Source organism: Tinamus guttatus, unplaced genomic scaffold (assembly GCF_059628265.1).
Source record: "Tinamus guttatus ecotype Peru unplaced genomic scaffold, ASM5962826v1 Tinamus_guttatus_pri_ptg000227l, whole genome shotgun sequence".
Taxonomy (NCBI): Eukaryota; Metazoa; Chordata; class Aves; order Tinamiformes; family Tinamidae; genus Tinamus; species Tinamus guttatus.
The window spans coordinates 4,041,038-4,061,287 of record NW_028288761.1 but is presented as its reverse complement, the minus strand read 5'-3'; positions in this window follow the sequence as shown (position 1 = coordinate 4,061,287).

The following is a 20,250-nucleotide window of genomic DNA, read 5'->3' as shown; positions in this document are numbered from 1 at the left end:
ACTACTAGAATATATGAAAGTTCAGAAGCATGGCAATTAATAACTGCAGAAGCTGTGAGATGCTAATGGCATTGTATTTTACAAGGCTAAAATGTGAGCAACTGACTATATTAGTATTTCAAAGTACAGCATAAACTAAAAGAAAAGATTTTAAATTATTTACCTTTCTACTTCAGCACAAGTGTCCTATAGCCAATTATCATGAGATATTGCCTAGAAATTAACCAGTCATCTTGTGTCTCTATCTCCAGATTTACAATTAGTAATGCTATTAATGTGGATCCTGTACTTAGCATCACTAATTACATTGCTATGAACTAATGGTGTTAAAAATAGCAATAGCCATCAACTACCAATTAATGCTTAATGAGAGCATATAAACCTTGGCATTGTAATGAATTTCAAATTATTGTTTCTTGTGTGGCTTCTGCAATCATAGAAAAAGGGGTGTAACCTATGAAATAAGACAGTGCATGAAAGCACATTTATCACCAAATTCTGAGCCCAAAAAAGGCAGTAAGAATGTTAGGCAATGCTTGAGGATTACTCTATGCCTTTCAGACAAGCACATAGTTAAACAGAGATACATTTTTAAATGGAATCTCTCAAATTCTGAGGAAGGTGGTAGAGATAGTGGTTTAGAATTGTAACTGTTGACACGGTCTTGGGCTTAGCATGGCAAGAGATTAAAATGCAGAAAGGCAGATGAGCACCAAGAACAGCATTAATAAAATGCTGCTTAGCAGAGCAACTAAATTGGAGTAACACTTGATACAAAAATGTCTGTTGCACTTGACATGACAATCTCAAAACTGTGGATTTTCTGCTTTTCCCCAACAAATGGCTCCTCACTAGGAACCTTAGCATACTAACTGCATTTACAGTGAAATATAAATTTGTTGTTGCTTGCAATGCTTAGACACACATGCTGCTAAACCAGGGGAGGTTATCTATCCAGGAAGCAGCCAGGTGCACAGGACCCCTGGAACGAAAAATAACCTTAAGGACCACAAGGAAAGAGACTCAGACTCAAGCATGACCCGGATTATTTCTGGAAGACTGAACACAGGGAAGGGAAAATGTTCTCTTAATAAAACTGAGTCAGTATGCCAACAAATCAACCACCTTGAGGGCTGTGCGCATGTTAGCTCTACCATATGCACCCAGAAGAGTTACCATCTCTGCCCCAGAGCACTTCTGCTTCAGACTTACTCCATGATGGACTGTCCACGTGCCTGGATAAACACTGCCTAGACCCTGACTCCCTCCTGGTCATGGTGTTTTCAGGGAGCCCAAACGTGCTAAAATACCCAAACAAAAAAGAGGACTCTGCTATGAAAAGCTGCACTGGACCTGGAACTCTAGCTGTGGACCTCTTCCTACAAGCATGGTTCAAGGCACTATAAGCCCTCTGCAGCATCCAAACCACTGAGCAACCAACAGCCTCTCTAAGGTGGCATTTAACCATGTGACCAGCAGCCCAAGTTGTCTCATTTCTTTCCATCAGCCCTAGTCAAGCTGGCCGAGTTCAGCCTCATAGATAGAGTTTTATTTCATAAAACACTATAAATTTATAAACATAATTAGAGTTTTATTTCTCTATATCAGGTCTTCCCAATGGTCCCAGGTCTTCTTTTCCTTAAGAAACAAATGTACAGCCACAGTTAAGCAAGGTGGGAGACATGGGGACGAAAAGAGAAGTTCCCCAGGGAAGGCTGGAGGTCACCACAGCCACAGATCGCACTGCCATGAACAGGAAAATCAATCTGCATGACAAGGAAACACCATGATCACCCCGCTACATGTTCTTCTAGATGCTCCCTGACCATTCTACACCTGAGAAAATTTTCCCAAAGGAAGCTTGAGGTTAGTTTAGCTAGCAAAAAATCTTTTTTCCCCTCCTCAACAAGCAGTTTTGATAGCAAACACTTCTAATGCAAACTGTTTACCATCCATCCATTCCTACTACGCACATTTTTCCACATGTGCTAGAAAGAACCGCAGATTACAAACTTTAGGAACTACAGGACAATATTATCATAGAATCACAGCATCGTGATAACTTATGCTTCTTCCTGAGAGAAGTAGTATCTTGATTTCAATGCAGAGATAAAAATACGGTTTTGTTTTACTGTATACACTCCTGTAGAGCAGCCTTTTACAGTATGCAGTTCTCATATTGAACAAGATTTTGTTTCATCTTCTATCATCCCTACCAACATCCATCCCTACCTACCTTTCCCAGGTAATGTATTCAAAGTATCCTAGTAAACAAATGTGATATATTACATAATTATAATAGAACTTTTATGCATCCCCTCTTTGAATTTTGAAGCATAAAGCTTCAAAATATTTCAAAAAAGAGCTGCCCCTTGATACTAATATTTTTCTTTCGCATTTTCTCATATTTCTTTATCAATCATAGCAAAATGCAAAAGAGTGCTTCTAGGGCACTCCAGAGCAAAAGTGTTGCCAGCAGGTGGAGGGAGGTGATCCACCCCTTCTACCCAGCTCTGGTGTGACCACACCTGGAGTATTGGGTGCATTTCTGGGTTCCCCAGTACAAGGAGGACATTGACCTTCCAGAGAGTGCCCAGCAGAGAGCCACGAAGCTGACTAAGGGACTGGAGCATTTGTCACACAAGGAAAGACTAAGGGAGTTAGGCCTGTTTAGTCTGGAGAAAAGATGGCTGAGAGGAGATTTGGTTAATAGCTGAGTGGTGAATATAGTGAGGATGGGGCCAGGCTCTTCTCCGTGATGGCCAGTGACAGGTTGAGGGGTAACAGGTGCAAGTTGAAACACAGGAATTTCCATCTCCATATGAGGAAGAACTTCTTTCCTGTGAGGGTGACAGAGCCCTGGAACAGGCTGCCCAGAGAGGCTGTGGAGTCTCCTTCTCTGGAGATCTTCAAAACCCGCCTAGATGCCACCCTGGGCCACATGCTCTAGGTGTCCCTGTTTGAGCAGGGGCTTTGGACTAGATCTCTAGAGGTCCCTTCCAATCCTAAGCATTCTGTGATTCTGTGAAACAAACAAAATGAGCTCATGTTTCTAATGGGGAGGCTATTTTTTGATCTGAAACAATTCTGAAATATTTGAATGGCAATATTTGCTTATACTTAAGCTCTGCACAAGTACTTGCCCTAAAACAATCTCACTGAGCAGTTTGGCTTTGTCAGTTGCTTTCTTGAAAACAGACATCTCTGACACCTTTGCACTGGAAATTCAGTGCAGTTGTCCAAAACAATGTTTTGGACAAGACACTTGAATTTCCTGCATTTTTAATGGGGCAGCCATGATAATTTAAGGCATATAGCACAACTGCCTGAGAAATCTCAGTAAAACCTGCAGCATTTCTGTCTCTTTTCACCAAAAGCATCAATCTACTGTGCCTCCATGGTGGGAAAACAGGCTTTAGCTGATGTATTACAAAGGATTCAGAGCAGAACTGATAGTATACAGCTGGGAAGTTCCAGGAACACATGTTGGGAACACATGCCGGGAATCTGGGAACAGCAGGGAACACACATGTAGACTGACAACCACTGTGGTTAGTTATATGGTTCAGGGCAAATTCTCAAAGCAAGAGCTGCATAACTATATACAGATCTACACTCTATATGCGTGTAGTATTCACTGCTGGGCACCATGTTATATATCATGCCTCAGTGTCTAAGATCAAATAATTAACTCTGAAACGTAGTCACCCTTTTAAAGATCTCTATCAAAGTTCTTGGAAAATAAGATTTGTGCGTTTTTCATTCATTCATACTATATGCATTCTTTTCATTAATGGGAAAATATTTTTAACTCAAATATACTAGGTCCTTAAATTCCTCTTTACTTCTTTCAGTTTTGTTTCTTCAGAGAACTTCATTCCCCTTTCCCCTTAATTTTCTGCCTTCCCACTTACAATGCAACTTCACTTGGGACTCAGATTTTTCTATGTATACTTAAAAAATGCAGAGATTTATTCTTCATATTCTGCCAGCACCATCATACGGTAATCTTTCTTGATAGGCTCAGTCCCACATAAGAGCAGCTTTCACAAAAGCTCCTAGTCAGAATGCAGGACCATGAGCACAGAACTTCACAAAAAGCAAAGATGATCCAAACAGACTGCCCTGACAATTTAACTCTGAGAATATTTCACTTCTCAACCACACACACAACAACAAAAAACAAACAAACAAACAACGAACACACGCTCCTTTCTGTATCCTTCACAACAGTGAGATCAGGCTTAAATAACAATATAAATTCACAAACAGAAAGTGGGTAAAAAAGATGCAACGCATCAGTCATGTAGCAACCAGAAAATTCTCCAAACTTTATGTGCTCAGAAACCTTGTTTTCATATAAAACCTAAACAAAATATTGCTTGAAACAATTTCCTAGCTGGTTTGCTAAGACTTAAAATAAAATGCAGTAGGTCTATGTTACAAGAATAGTAACAGAATAAGCATTTCTGCTTATTCAGTTACCAGTAAGTTGGAACTATTAAAACAATTGCTTTCTACAGTCAAAATAAGTTGAACATTTAAGCGCACCTGACAATTTTCATTTTTTAAGTAATTAAAAGACACTTTAAATATCACTCCTGGCTGCTAGGCTTTTGACTGCAGTTCTTAAAAACTGTCTTGTAATTATTTTCCTGAAGATTACAAAGGAAGAATTTGACACAAACTTTTTTTTTTTTTTTTTTTTTTTTTAATAAAGATACTGCATAGACTATTGCAGTTATGAGTTAAACGATGCAAAATGTATCTTAAAACACATTAGAGAAAGAAATATCTTAAATTTCACCTTCCCTTTGGGAGCATGTGTGATCAAATATTTTAAGGTTTTAGTTATCATAAGTACAAAATATGTATACACACACATATGTAAACACACACTCATTGCAAACAGTCCAGTCAATACAGCTGATCTCCCCAGAAAATATTACATGAACCATAAACCAGTAAAGAACACATTCTAGAAATTCAAACTTTGTATACGAATGTAAATTCAAAATAGGCTTTAAGTATCTATGTGCATAGATGTTCTGGCAACAACATATTCTGGCACTCGACCTACATATATCCAGTTGTTCATGTCTACATTTGCGCCTTTTGTCTTTCTTGGCCTTTTACTACATCGGAAATAATACATACACGTTCAGCAAGTTCATTCAACTGCATAGGGAAATGTTCACAAAGGTGTTACGAGGTTTAGCGACTTGCTAACACAAGGTGGTGCTCTCTTCTCATTAAAGAACTCATCTGGCTTACAGGCTGAAAGGAAAGGGTCAAATTTTTCTAGAACTCGGACTTCAGGTGACAATATTTTCAGAAGAAGCAGTTGGATGCCAGAAGGATCAAGGCTTTGAGCTAGAAGGGACATATCCAAGCTCCTTTTCCTGAAGTGGCTGAAAAAAATCTAGCACGTTTGTATTGAGGGGTAACTGAGGATGCAAACAAAATCTCCAAAGTACATTCAGTTTCCACCAGTGAGACTAAAATTTAGATTCAACTCTAACCCTGCTCTCATAGAGAGCTAACTGTGTAACTTCATATTAGCATTACTAACATTACTAGAATTAAAAAGTTCTTCCCATTTCTGTCTTAGGAAGGCACCGATAGAACAACATTGCTAATACTTCCAAATCTACACCAATACCACCATCATAGTACTGCCCTTCAGAACCAGGACATGTGCAGCTGGGGGCAGGGGGGACATTGCTGCCTTACCTGGTACAAAGGTTTCTTCTTAATGGAAATAAATACTCACAGCTATTTCAGTCAGATCTTTTCCCCCACAGGTTTTGAGTTTTCTAAGGCTACATTTTTGCACAGCCAGAAACATAACACTTCAGTGCATTTTCAGTGCAGTTCAGATGCACAGAAACTGTAGCACTTGCAGCACTTCAGCTCAATACATGCAAAATCATGGCTGAAAAAAACCTGTGCTGCTTTGCCAGGCTGACCTCCTCACAAGTCCTGGCCACCTTCAGCCACTCTCTCAGAAGTGCTATAAATTAGAAATATACCCTATTAACTACAAAAAGACTGGTGCACCTAATCCCCTGTGCAGGCACCAGTGGAAATTTCCTACTGAAAACTGGATTCTTACTCTGTTTGAAAGCTTATGCCATCAAGCTGCTGACTAACTTTTCAATCACCTCCACAAATTCCATGACAAAGTAGAGGTGGTGAAAATCCCAAATGACAGAATGAGCGTAAAGAATATTTCTCATCTGCCCTTTAAAACTAAAGGGCATCACAAGATCAGAGGTACATGAGAAATTAGATAACTTTTAAAGACCTGTATTATATAAGCATCTCTTTAATCAGATTACTCTGGTACCACAGGATTGTACCATGTTTTACTTCCTTAAAGAACATGCTGTCCCTGTTACTATAGCATTTCTATGTCTGGATTAATTAGAAACGGAAATGTGGAGACAATTAAGTTTGAAATTAAACACACTTTGTAGCAGAGAAGATAATCACTTCTTTAGTATGACCAGGCTGTTGCAAACTGTGAAGTATCAAGCTATTCCCTCAGTTAATTGGAACAGAACTGTGTGTTCTTGGAGCCAGGTGACTCTGGCAACCTGTACACAATGTCTACAGACATATCAGTGCTCCGATCTATTATTCGACTTTTATGAGATGAGAATGATAATAGTTAATGTCCTTACACAATTTTTGATGTCAGCCATACTACTTACACTTTAAGATGACTATTCCACCTTTTCTTCTGACTGCCATTGATTTGTACCTCCTACTGTGTCCAGTCAACACATCCTGAAGGAGCCATCTGAAGTGTCACTGAGTACAGGCAAAATTCTCCCCCATGAGCCAGAGAAGAAATGATTATCAGCTTGGGTTTCCAGGAGAAGGGTCCTTATAAACAGGAAGCTTTCTCAACACAAGAAAAAGGCAAACTCCCTTCCTCAATCCCACTGCATACTAAAAAGGAACAAAAAGTTCACGTGAGCAAACAAAATCAACACAGTGCAAGGCAGCAGAGAGTAAGTTAGCGCTCAATAGTATCAGTTTGTCTCTTAACATCAATACAGGACAGTAAAATTTATCCTAACAAGACCAGGAATTCAAAATAACTTAGAAGGAAAAGCTGTGATACATGGGCATCCTGGCTCCAATTTTCACGACCTCAGTAGACCAGAAAGCTACAGAATTTCCGACCCAGCATAAGTACTTTGAAAAAGAGCTTCTGAGTGTTTCTTTCTTCTACCTTGTGGCAACAGTTGGTGCACTCTACCATTTCTCTACTGCCAGCACAATAGGAGAGAACAAATTCATAGGAGCCCACCATATAGAATCATAGAATGCTTAGGGTTGGAAGGGACCTCTAGAGATCATCTAGTCCAACCCCCCTGCATACGCAGGGTCACCTAAAGCACGTGGCACAGGACTGCATCCAAGCGGGTTTTGAAGATCTCCAGAGAAAGAGACTCCACAACCTCTCTGGGCAGCCTGTTCCAGTGCTCTGTCACCCTCACTGTTAAGAAATTTTTCCTTAAGTTCCTGTGGAACTTTTGGTGCTTCAGTTTCCGGCCGTTTCCTCTAGTCCTATCAGGGGCCACCACTGAAAAGAGACCAGCACCATCCCCTGCACTCCCTCCCTTGAGGTACTTATAGACACTGATCAGATCCCCTCTCAGCCTTCTCTTCTCCAGGCTGAACAGGCCCAGCTCCCTCAGCCTCTCCTCACAGGGCAGATGTTCCAGGCCCCTCATCATCCTTGTGGCCCTGCACTGGACTCTCTCCAGCAGCTCCATGTCCCTCTTATACTGTGGAGCCCAGAACTGGACACAATATGGACCAGCTATGGATGGCCTGCTCTTCAGGTTCACAGCAGCACTCCAGAATCTTCCCTTCTTGGTAACAGTGGTAAAAACAAAACTGGTCAATCTAAAACGTGCAAAGGAGGGTTCTCCAAATGAACTAAGTAAGCAACAGCCCATTAGAAAGTTCAGAACCAGAGCTGAGATGATTTCTTCTTAGGTAGAGAGAAACCTGCTCTGTTCATCTAAGTGAAGATACAAATTTCTCTCTCTGCATTATTATTGACACACTTGAGTGAAAAGAAAAAAAAAATTCAAAAGAGCAGTTTTCACAAGATTTCCGTATAATGATTCCAAGCAGAATTAAATGTAACTTAGATTTAAATCTGATTTTCGCCTTTTAAAGCACCTACTGTACACTATTAATAAATTTAAAAAATAAATTAAAAAAATAAAGATGATGATGGAAAATATCAAAACTGCATGATTAAAACACCACTAGCTTTTTATTGACAATTCCTTGGCTTAAACTTGAACTACTGGACTGCATGGCTCTCATCCTAATTAATGGAGAAATTTGATGTTATAAAAATTTCCAAGTCTTTTCTATTTTTTTTTTTAAACCTGAGATGGAGATTTCCAGTGCCAAGTAATTAGAAGTGTCTTAATCCACTCAGGTACCTCCTACAAAGCTTAGCATGCAGCAAGAACATTTTGCCAGTCTAGCTTTTTGGCTGCATTGTATTTATTTATTTTCTTATTTTCAATTAATCAGTTTCTCATATTTTGTAAAAAAAATTAAAAATAAAAAAAAAGTTACAAATCAACTTCACTGACTAAGGGCAAGAACAGGGAAGAACTTTGTGGTCACCCACAAAGCTATAGTGTAAACTGTTATAAACCTAAGAGTTACATTTCTCTACATATGTAAATCAATTTGAGAAGCTGCTTCATGAGGAATATTACACCAAAAATTTCTGGCATACTCCCCAGAAGCTGCTCAGCATTTATTCCTATCTTTATTATGCTTACAAATAATAATGACAAGTGAAAGAAGACTTAAATACCACCATGAAAAACTCAGCCAACCTTGTTGTTACTCCTAGGTCTCCCAAGACTCATCACAACACTTGAGGCAAATCACTTTTCACAAGGAAAATTCAACAAGCTCAACAAATCCATAGTTTTAACTTGACATTCTCACTGTCTGTGTTTCAGTTTCCCAGCCTCTAAAATAATGACATAATTATCTTCACTGAAATGTTGCCTGAAGCTAGTTATGAGCTTTTCTCTGAAATCTCATATTTATCTTTCACTGAGGTTATCAACAAACTATAATAAATGTTCTATGAAACAGTTCTTATTTTTGACGAAAAAATCTATAACAACAGCTGCTCTCTAGACAATGAGAGGAAAACTTGGGGTCTTCAACTTTCTAAACTGCAGGTCTATTAGGTGTTAAGCAAACATGTTATTGAAAACGGCACATCTAAGCTCACCATTATTGGTATGATATCAAAAAGACATCACATTCTGAAGACATGGGATTTGGAGTACCTCTACTGTTTGCTACTCGGTTAACAACCTGGTTTGGGATGAAAACAGCAAACGTGTTATATAACTCTTAACATACAATTCTCACGATCAGAGGATAGCAGACACAAATAGATCCACTCACACAGGGCTAAGAAATGAAGGAACATTTCAGATCTAAAGCACAGCAAGCACCATTCCTTGCTGACCTCTTCTTTGCAGCAGAGTGATGGCCCTAGTGAATAAATGACCAATCTTGCTCTTTTTTTGTTAAACTGATTTTTGCCTTTTGGGGGCTCTAGACCGGTCCCTTTCTCCCTGGGAAGGCAAAACCCTGCTGTGAGTGCCTCTCTGGGTCAACAGCAGGAGGTAAGGCTGGTGGCAGCTGCCTGAAGAGAGAATACATCAACCTATTACTGCTTCATACAGGAACAGCAGCTGCCTCCGATTGTGTGAAGAAAGAGAAGAAACACTTGTTTCGCCCTTAGCAATCTCCCCTATTTCATCCCTACCTATAAAAGGTATTCACACAGCTCCTACTGAGGCCTTGCAATCTTCAGAGTCCTTACAACACTCCTGCATTACAGAGAAATGTATCATATCTTTGTGCACATCAGAAATTGAGGCTTAGGAAAAAAAAATCAAGTTGCTCAAGATAACAAAAAGCCTTTTCATCTGCTGTGCTACAAATATTCCACATCCGCAGTATCTTACTGTTCATGAAAATTCCCCAGAAAACTGACTCCCCAGCAAAGTAGATCACCTGTAAAAATCAGTCCCTACTCTCCTGTCTTGCTCTCATTTCATCTATTCCTTCATCTCAAAAGGTTACAAAGCTAAGGTGAAAAACGGTCAGACATAGGTTAGATAGGTTGCAAGTAAAGACTAAGATTGAACTTTCTCTTCAAAATCCTTGGCCAGAAACTCTTCTACAACCTCAACCTGCTCCACAGTGGGAAAATACCTGTTCCCAGACCTCTCTACAGACACATAGCTGTGGAGTGGAAATACGGAGAGTGAAGTAAACAGCTCCAGGGTTTCTACAAATGAAAATCTGTCTGAGGAACACAGAGATGCAAATAGCTTCTAGAAAGTAAAGAGTTTTCCAGGAAAATAGAGGGACTTCATTCCTTTTCCTCACTCCCTTCTCTACTAGTTTGCGTGTTGACTTACCACAGTAATTTAGGGGTAACATGTCTGGTTACCATCTGGCTTGTATGCCTAGCTGTTACTAGCATGATATATTTCAAGTCCACTAAAAGTAGATAATACATTTTAGCTTGAACATTACTGTCATTCTGTATAATTCTAGCTACCTAAGTTTCATGAAACAGAGATTACAGAACTTAGGCTGAGGGTTTAGGGCAGGAAAGATGCATTTTTTACTTTGTATGACTACTTAATGTTATTGTCTTATGCTAGTATGATTTTTGGCCTTGTTAGGTGTGCAGGATGAATGCAAAGCCAAAATGTGCTATCAGGTTGTCCTAAATGGAGATAAAAGGAGAAATCGTCATCTTTGCTGTGATCAGCTTACTAGCATAATCATGCTAGAGAATATTATGCAAAGAGTGGAATTTATTATTTATTTTAAAGTTATATTTAGTATACAAAAAGCTAAATCACACTTGTTCAACTACTGTATGTACTGTAATTACACACCCTAATTTCATGCTTTTGGTCATGCAGTTAGCATAAGTAGATGTAATTACATATTTGAGCCATGTAATCATGTAATAATTAAGATGTACAATGCAATTACATAATTAGAGTATGCAAATACATACGATCATCCTTTGACATCGATTTTAAGTAGACTTCCCCATTAATTCTGAGGGGAGTTCTGCTTAAAAAATGATAACACAACACAGCTTGCACTGAAGAATAATAGAGAAAATTTCAGGAAAAAACACAGGCCCACTGTCACATTTCTTTGGATATTTTCCTGAAACATTAAAAAGAAAAAGAGAATAATATAAAAAAAATGCATTTTAACAGTATTTACAAGATTAGTTATAAAAAAGCAGCAAGTGAAGATGAAGTCTTCTCGAAATGGACCAAAATATTCATAAGATTTTTTTAAAACCATTTTAGAGAATATAATCTCTAAAAATAGGAGTATACTTCCTAATGACTTGTCATGTCCCCGAAAAGATGTGCTAATGATCTTTTTGCATGTTACAATAACAAATACAGTTTTCGTAGTTTCTTTCAGAGACCAATATGAGAAAGAACAAAGTCTTTCATAAGAAAGAAGCACCTAATAAGCTTGGTTAATATTACAGATGAATGTGGCTAAAGCAACATGTCTTGTCACTATCCTTCTTCCTGGAGCTGAGACAAAAAGAGTTCCCACTGCAAGCACTGGTATTTAATCTCACTGCAATTTGATAGCAACAGTGTTGGGAAAGGAACATGCAAAAATGGAAGAAAATGTGTTTAGATATCTGCGTTGTAAGGAAGTAAATGATCATATTATGACTCTCACCTTATGCTATGTTTTCCTCTACCCTTTGTAAAATCCTGACCATGTGCAACCTTATAATTAGATTGTAAAGCCACTAGGTCAGGGAAGGTCGTCTTAATTACAAATTAAAGTGGTGATATCGCAATGGGACTCAGCCCTCGAACTGTCATAGTAAGTGATAAGTAATTACTGGTGACTTATCATTTATACATGGTAGATTCATACTCATTTCAGAAGTACAGAAAAAAGCAAAAATATGCTCAAATTAGTTTTTTAAAAATTCTTTAAAAATTCTTCTCTATGAGAAAAAAAGTCAATAGACCTGCATTAGTACATCAGGTACTTGGTAACCAGAATTCTCCTTAGATATCAGAAGAAATTTAAGGCTGGTTAGAATATTCATATAACGTAAGGTGATGGTATTTTTTCACTAGGAAGATAAGCATCTATTCTTCTGGGTTTTATTAGTCATTTGAAAGATATAGGGACACATTCACAGTTCAGGAGCTTAAGAGTGGTTCAAGGATAAAAGTTGTCTCATTGCCTGTTTTGAGCATTAATAAATAACTATTCTGTAACCATATATCAACATTCAATTACAGAAACTGAATTCTGACAGGAAAACATTCTCATGTAATGCTATTCACACTGATAGGTTCTAAAGTCAGGATTAGATACATATTATATTCAAACTATCTCCACCAGACAGGGAGAAAAAAAAATTTCAGGTAGAAAGCTCCAAAATAGAGCCTATTTCAACACCAATTAGCACAACAGGATTCTGATCTTCGGTGGCATTTCTGTTGTAGGCATTGCCATGCTACAACTAACAAATGCCATTTATAACCTGGCGAGTGACGTCTCTGCAGGTGATCTCAGCTATTTTCAAAGATTCTTTTCCATCATTGCTGAAGAATAGCAGAGCTAGGCTTGAAGAGAAATTCATGTCTTTGAAGGGCTACCCATGGCATTTCTCCTCTGGCAGGATTTCAAAGAAAAATAACTGCTTCCCTCTAAGGCCCCACAGCTCTTTGGAGAGGGGAAGGCTACTCTAAAGTATGTTAATCCTGAAGCATGTAGTGTTCTGGACTCTGAAAAATCAAGACAAAGTGAAAGGTCTTGTAGGATCTCATAAAAATAGGATGACTTACTCCTGTTCCTCCAAAATTTTTACCTTATCTTTTATCTAGAACCACCAACATATGACTGCTTCCTAAGGTTTCAGAGGGTTTGCGCTACTGATAGTTGGAAGTTGCAAGAGACTTCCTCTTTCCCACAAAATACAGAAAGAAGCTGACAGTTGATGGACTTATTCCATTTATTGCCAACAACATTGTATGCTCTAAACAGTCAGCTAGTGATCTGTTTAGCTTTCTCTCTTTTATGATGGTAAAAAGTAGGATCACAGCTTAGCTAAGGTAGGAGGATAACAAATATTACTTGGCAAGAACAAAGAAAGAGTATAGTCCAAATCCATCAATATTTTTCCCTCTCAACTTTGCTTATTTCCAGCATTAGCTTACAAAAAAAGTTTCTAACTAGACAGTTGCTGACAAGTCCCAGCATTGGCTACTTTTCCTTTGCAGATTATTGCTCCACTGACCAATTTCACTTACCTTCATTCTTGCTCTGATATAGATAGAAGAAATATCTTCAGCTCTGGACCTAGTTCTCTTAATTAACCTTCCTTTCTTACATACATGGTTCTCACTTTCGCCAGATATTAAACATTTCCATAAACAGGTTAGATTTTTGGGCTTGCTACGGAGAAGGCAAGAGCTCCTACTAGGAGCATTTCCTCAGCCCTGACCCAGTGGGTCACAGTGTATCCCAGAGACATACCCACACTGTTTATCATTCTGCTCAAAGCTGCTGTCACAGCAATTAACCACCAAAAAGAGGAAAATTCTGAGACATTCAACATTATAATTACTTAGATACATATGGATTATGTGTAAGAGTCCAGCACTAGACTAAAGTAACATACAGCAGGCAATTTTGCAAACATCCTCAAGCAGAGAAGTGGTAACACTTTGCAAGATACTGCATGCAAATTTTGGTATTATCTTTCTCAGTAAATGAGTTTGACAAAAAAAGTGTCAGTTTAGAGTCTATTTTGTTAGATACATTGTTAAATATATATGCAAACTAAAGGTAGAAAATAATATTTATCTCTAGTGAAATGTCCTGAATATGTTATTGCAACTACTCTGTCTATTGTGGATTGAATTTCAGCCTCCTTACTGTAGCTTGTATGTCTTCAAAATAGGACTGCAAATCTGTGCAGTCTTATGTTATTTACAAAACTGCAGTCCAAACCTTGTGATTATCATCCCTTTTTCCATCCCTCACCCCTGCTGAAAGAAAGTAGGACTGCTTGCACCATATCCCTTAGACAAAATAAACAGGGCAAGAGCATCCTCAAGAGTCCATCTGTGAAAAAAGACAGACCACTGCAGACTAATTCCATTTCTCCTCATCCATTGGCATATCTATAAAATCCAATGATTCAATACCAAAAGCTTCTGACAAACTAGAGAACAAGGCTAGTCAATGATGGTGTCACTAGGATATCAACCACCAGTGACCTTAACCTGTTGATTCCTACCCTGAACACCACATGGCCTGGAGGCTTTTCAGTCACTGGAAGGTGGTCTCAGCTACTTTAAAACTGTTCACTGGGATTAGGTGAGAGGAAAACACACTCGTATATGTTTAAAATTTGACACCAACATCAAGATAGTGTCATTATTATCAATTAAGGTGTCATGTCTCAACTCAGGTGGAAAAAAGGAAATCAAGTAGTACAATAGCATTTAACAGCTGATAATAGTGTTTCTGCCTGATTTGCTCTAATTACACAGATTGAACATACTCTGTGCTAGAGACAACCAGTAATTATTTGTTCTATATACCAAGTATATATTTTTTCCTCAGATTTTTAAGGCTAAGGTCCAAATAAGAGAATTTTATGTAAGAGCTGAATAAGTAGCCTTCCTTCCACACCTGAAAATTTTAGTTTTTGCTTCATTTAGAGCAGATAATTAATTTCAGTGCCAGCTTATTTAAAAGTAACTAAATTGCTTCTAATAGAAGCCCTGAGTGAAATATCAAATTCTTTATCAGGACATTTAATAACTATATATTTTAAATTGCATCCAAATACATTTTGTGGCACAACTGCTGTTTTTCACATTGATTAGTAGACATTTGATGATATTAAATTATTCAAGGGCAATATAATGAGAATTTAATTTTTCATCTATAATATTTCACTTATAAATATATTAAAGGCTATTAAAAATTCTGTGCCTTCTTCAGCCTTTTGGGGGTCTGGGGGTTCTTCCCTCCCATCTCGCAACCACTGCATTTCAGAAATTTTACTTGATCACATTCTATAGTCCCTGAATCATACATAACGCAGCTAACCTTATTCATCCTTTATATATTTATCATCCTCCAGCAGTCCAAATCTTGAAAAGGACTTGAAACAAAGGCAGGTTTTGAACTGTTTTTTACTATCTAGTTGCAATAACTATTTATGTCTCTAGAGCATATAGCTTCTTTTCTCTGAAAATTATCTTGACAGAAGGAGGCCTGTGTGTGGTTTTATGAAAAATATTAATCTGCATTACATTTATATGATACAATGAATCCAGACAAAGCTATTTAGAACACAAGACACTAATTCAGGCCTTTAAAGGTAAGGAACACTTTGGACCTCTTTTACTTGACAGAGTAGTTGTGATGGATAACTGAATAATTTGTGTTAGACAGCAGGGGTAACTACATAAAACAGTTCTGAAAGCCCTCTTACAGAAATGTACACATTCACTTATTAGGAGTAACGAGCTAACTATAAAAACAAATAATGGTGAACCTTCTAATGGAGAATCTGGCTTTAAAACAATTCCATGATTTAGCTCAAGATCTCTCTTGCTTATAAAAGTGTTTTGGAAACTAAATCTTGATTTTTAAGAAGGGTGCGAGCTATATGCAGCTTCCACAAAGAGGCCCCTTAACGTAACTGGCCTGAAGTACAAACCCATGTGCTCCACAGTACTGGATCTGAATCTCCTTTTATTTCTCTGTATGAGAAGCAGACATAATAATATGCCAAGATTTAAAATATGCACAATCTGTCACCACTGTAACTTGAAGGTAAATAAACATTTATGAACAATATTAAACATTCACACTGTGAAATTACTAGAGTGATATCTAAATCTGGAGCAGTGAGAATACTACAAACAAGAAAATAAAGTGTATTTCCATCCATATCCAGTGCAAAGACAAGGAGTCTACACTGCAAACTGCAGTTAAATACACTGCACTTACAGAAATAAAAGCATTGCACTGCAGATCTCATAAAGGCATATTGCAGCTTTGACAGGCCAGGAACCCACCTGCATCCTGAAAACAACTCTTTATTTTTAACATCTGTTATGGAAGTCTTGTACATACCACCTCTACCTGCTGTTGCAGTTATTACATGCTGAAGCCATTTCATGTTGTTGACGATCACAATGAAATGAAGATGACAAATAAAGATACACCAGTAAGTCAACCAACAAGAACTGCTAACTACTTCACTCAGAGGAAATGCACCTTTTTCAGCCTTTATATCAAAGTATTGAGCAGGTTACAAGGTTTCTATCAGGTAACTGGCAACCCAGATTTAATTTGCTATTCTGAAATCTTTAGTTTAAGATGACCCCACACCAAGATGAGGAACATGACAAAAATGAAATTAGGATGGTCTTACCAAAAGGAGTTTCCTGCAGGGAAACTTCATGATCCCCCTGTCTCTCCTAGTGGTCCTCATTGGAAGGGAGGGCACCTGCAAGGCTATTCCACTTCCTAGAAAAAAGTTTGATTTTACTGTAGGAATGGAAACTTTTTCCTGCATTAATGTAAAATAGACACTCAACTTGGCAACTGCTGCCGAAGGATTTTGTTTCTACCCCGGCAGTTCACTGCCCTGACAAGAACGCTCAAGCAGGCAACGTGATGCTGTGTTTTTGTGCTGCACATTCCAGTACTTCTCATATCACCCAATTTTGGCCTCTTTTGCCTGACATCTGAGCTCCTCGCACTCTTAGGCATGCTATGGCTTTAATACGCTACATATTCTTACCGATTAACTCAAATAATTGCAAAGGGAAGGAAATACTTTACTCAAGATTCTCTTCACAAATCACACTTATGTTTATGTAAAAGGTCACAGTCTAGTTCCCTGGGTTCTTAAGTACTTCCAAAGTTTACTTTCTTCCTTTCTTTCCCCGCCTCTTATTTCACTAGTATTTATTAGTCTTTAAAGAAGAATGATCCCCTCTTACCAGTTTTTTCCTTAGTCATCTTGAACAAATAAAAAGTCATTCCTTTTCCTTAGACACTCAGCTAAGATTAGTATGTCTCCTTAAACAGGTGAAATGTCATCTCTTACACCATTCACCCAACAGAAAAAAAAAACACCTGCAATCTCGTGTATGTAACAAGAGACTTAATATTGGCCTTCTTTCTTCATATTGACCTTCTTTTCACAGCAAAAAAGCAACATTGCTCAGTTTTTTGTTCAAAAACTGAGAAATGCTTTTCAGAGGCTCAGCTTGGTCTCCACATAACTTCAAAGGACATGATTTTCCTCATCCAGTCAGACCAAAAACAGCATTCCTGCCTGAATGGCTTGTTCTCTACCATCTACCTCCTGGTGTACGTACGTAGCTCCTGGAAGCACGTCTGCTCAAACTGAACACCAACTGAGGAAAAGTTATCCATCTACCAGCAATGTAAGCTGTTTGCCTCCCTAAGAACACGCTTCCCTCTAGTCACTTGCAATTTATTCTTAGTAAAACACAGTAACAGCTTTCCATCAATATTCTCAGGCCCCCAAAAGCTCTCCATGACATTGTGCTTCCCTTGGATCTAAATCTGCACTCCTATAGAGATTTAACACCTGAACTTGGAGTCCTTTAAAGTCTCACTCAGGGTGATATTCAATAGCCAGCTGTATGCTGGAAAGGGTCTGTTGGTTGCTTGCCTCACCCATTTACAGCAGTAGAATTTTTTTCTGGACTGTTTAAAGAATTGAAGAATATTGCCTCTTTCTCAGCAGAGGACTCTGCCAGCCATGTTTACATTGCACTAATTAAGAACTCAAAAATACGCTCTTTGGTTTAACCTATTTAAGGATATGCATGCTCAGAGAGTGAAAGATTGATCTGAAAATTACAAATGGCAGGCCTGCCTTTAAATTAATTTCAGATAATATAAACCCAAAGTTGCTACTGCCTGATCCTCAGCTTCTCTATACCTTAAATTTGTAGAAATTTCCTAGTTTGAGTGCTTTGCATAATAAATAATTCTGCTACAGCATCTACTATTCTCCCTGGCTTCCAGTTTCTATGAAAACTAGATAACATTCTCCATTTAAAAAAAAAAAAAGCAAAACAAATCACCCACCCAACTCTTTCTTTATTCTTACTTGAATCTTTCAGGATTCAACTTTCAAGCCTTTCTCTTTGTGATTTAAGAAGTAATTTTTAAATTTAAGTGAAGCTTTTATCTTTCCATGACAGAAATTCACCACCTTAGAGGCTTCTTTAAAGTATTGGATTGACTTCAGTACTCCCAAAACAATAACATATCTCCTGTCCATAGATTATTTTTTCTAGATCTTTTGTAGACTTTTTTCCCCCCATTTTTGTCCATACTTTATTCCAGTATTTGCCTCGCTACTCAGACTGCAACTCTCAGAATTTTGTATTTGCACACAAAGAGTATTGGTCACCAAACCACATCTACCTACACTATCATTTTCAATGAAGTTTACTGCAGTAAACACAAGGCTGAGTTACTTAATACATCAGCCAAAATCCCCTGCAGGACAGGCACTATTAATTCAACATTGACTCTGCTTTCTATCCCATGTTAAAAAGTGGATTCTATTTTTCCTGTGTTTTACAAACTTGAGTTAAGCTAGACAGCATTTTCTGTGACACTGCAGAATCCAATTTTGTTGTGTACAGCTAAAAGCTGCAATAACCCTGTTATCACAGTGCAAGTAAACAGCCACTTCTGCTACAGACAGGCTCAAGGCTTCGACATCATTAGCACAGCAATTGCCAGCAATTGCTCCAGCACAGAGTCACTATCTCCAGCTATGTCTGAACATTCTTCAACATTATGTTTCACGTTTTTTAATATAATGTAAAATAATTACAAAGAGAGATTTTTGTTCCATCAGGCAGATACATTTACATACAGATACATTTACATGTATCCAGGCAGATACATTTGAAGAGCTAAGTGAGGAAAAATCCTAAAACATGCATGCAAAATAGGCAGATCTCCAAACTTGTTAAACATAAAATTTTTCAAAACAGCAGTTTTTGAAATTCAGTAGAAATATCATATTTCACCTTCCTGTCTAACTATTTTCATTCTCTGACTCTATTCATTTAAGTATCACATGAGTCTGAATTACAGCCTAGCTAAAAGGCTTCAGTCTTCCCAGAAACTCAGTAGTGACCACACACATTTTGAAATGAGAACTATAGAACAATAGAGCCAACAAGAACCATTTAATATCAATATTCTCCTCAACTCTGCACAGATTTCTACCTGACTTTTCTAACATGATGGGTAAAAGCACTGATTGTTCATTAATTCTTACATCTGATTACACAGTCATTACTTATGTAGGTCTTGCCTTGTTAATTTTTTTCAATCAAATTAAAATTAAAGTAAATTACATAATTCTCCTACTAATGGTAAGGGTTTTTAATTTAACAGCCCTGAGCTGCACATAGCAAAGGAACACTGTTCCACTGCTCAGTTTGCTATTGAAATATCTAGATCAGAAGTTGACACTAGTCAGATTTTTGGAGTGGAGATGTTGAGGGGAGGGTGGAGTCTTTTCTTTTGTTGAATTAAACAAAACATCATTTCTTGTCCACAGTTAAAGATAGGATACTAGCCCAGAGAGATACTGGGCTGAAATGACCATTTTCATGCATTTATGAAAATAAAATCAGATCATAAAAATCACAAATTAGTCTTGTTTTACACAGATAACCTACTTTTCATTCCAGACCACTATACTGACATTTGGAAACATAAAATACATAGGCATATGGAGTTTGTTATTTCGCTTTTCAAGTCACAAACATGATCTCAAAAGAAAACAAGTTAAGATTAATTGCAGCTGATGGCAGTGGCTTGTATAACTTTAAGATGAGGACACTGAAAAATGTGCTTCCTTGGCATTGGGGAGGAGGATGTGCGGACAAATCACATAAGCTGATGAATATCCCTGCTTTAGAAGGTAGCTCTTCTGCCAAGTCATGTTTGTTTGTTTTTAATTTAATTAAGAAAACATAATGCCATTTAGTTTACTACTTTTTTTTCTGAATCAATTACCCATATGACAGACATTTGTAGCTGCATACACAA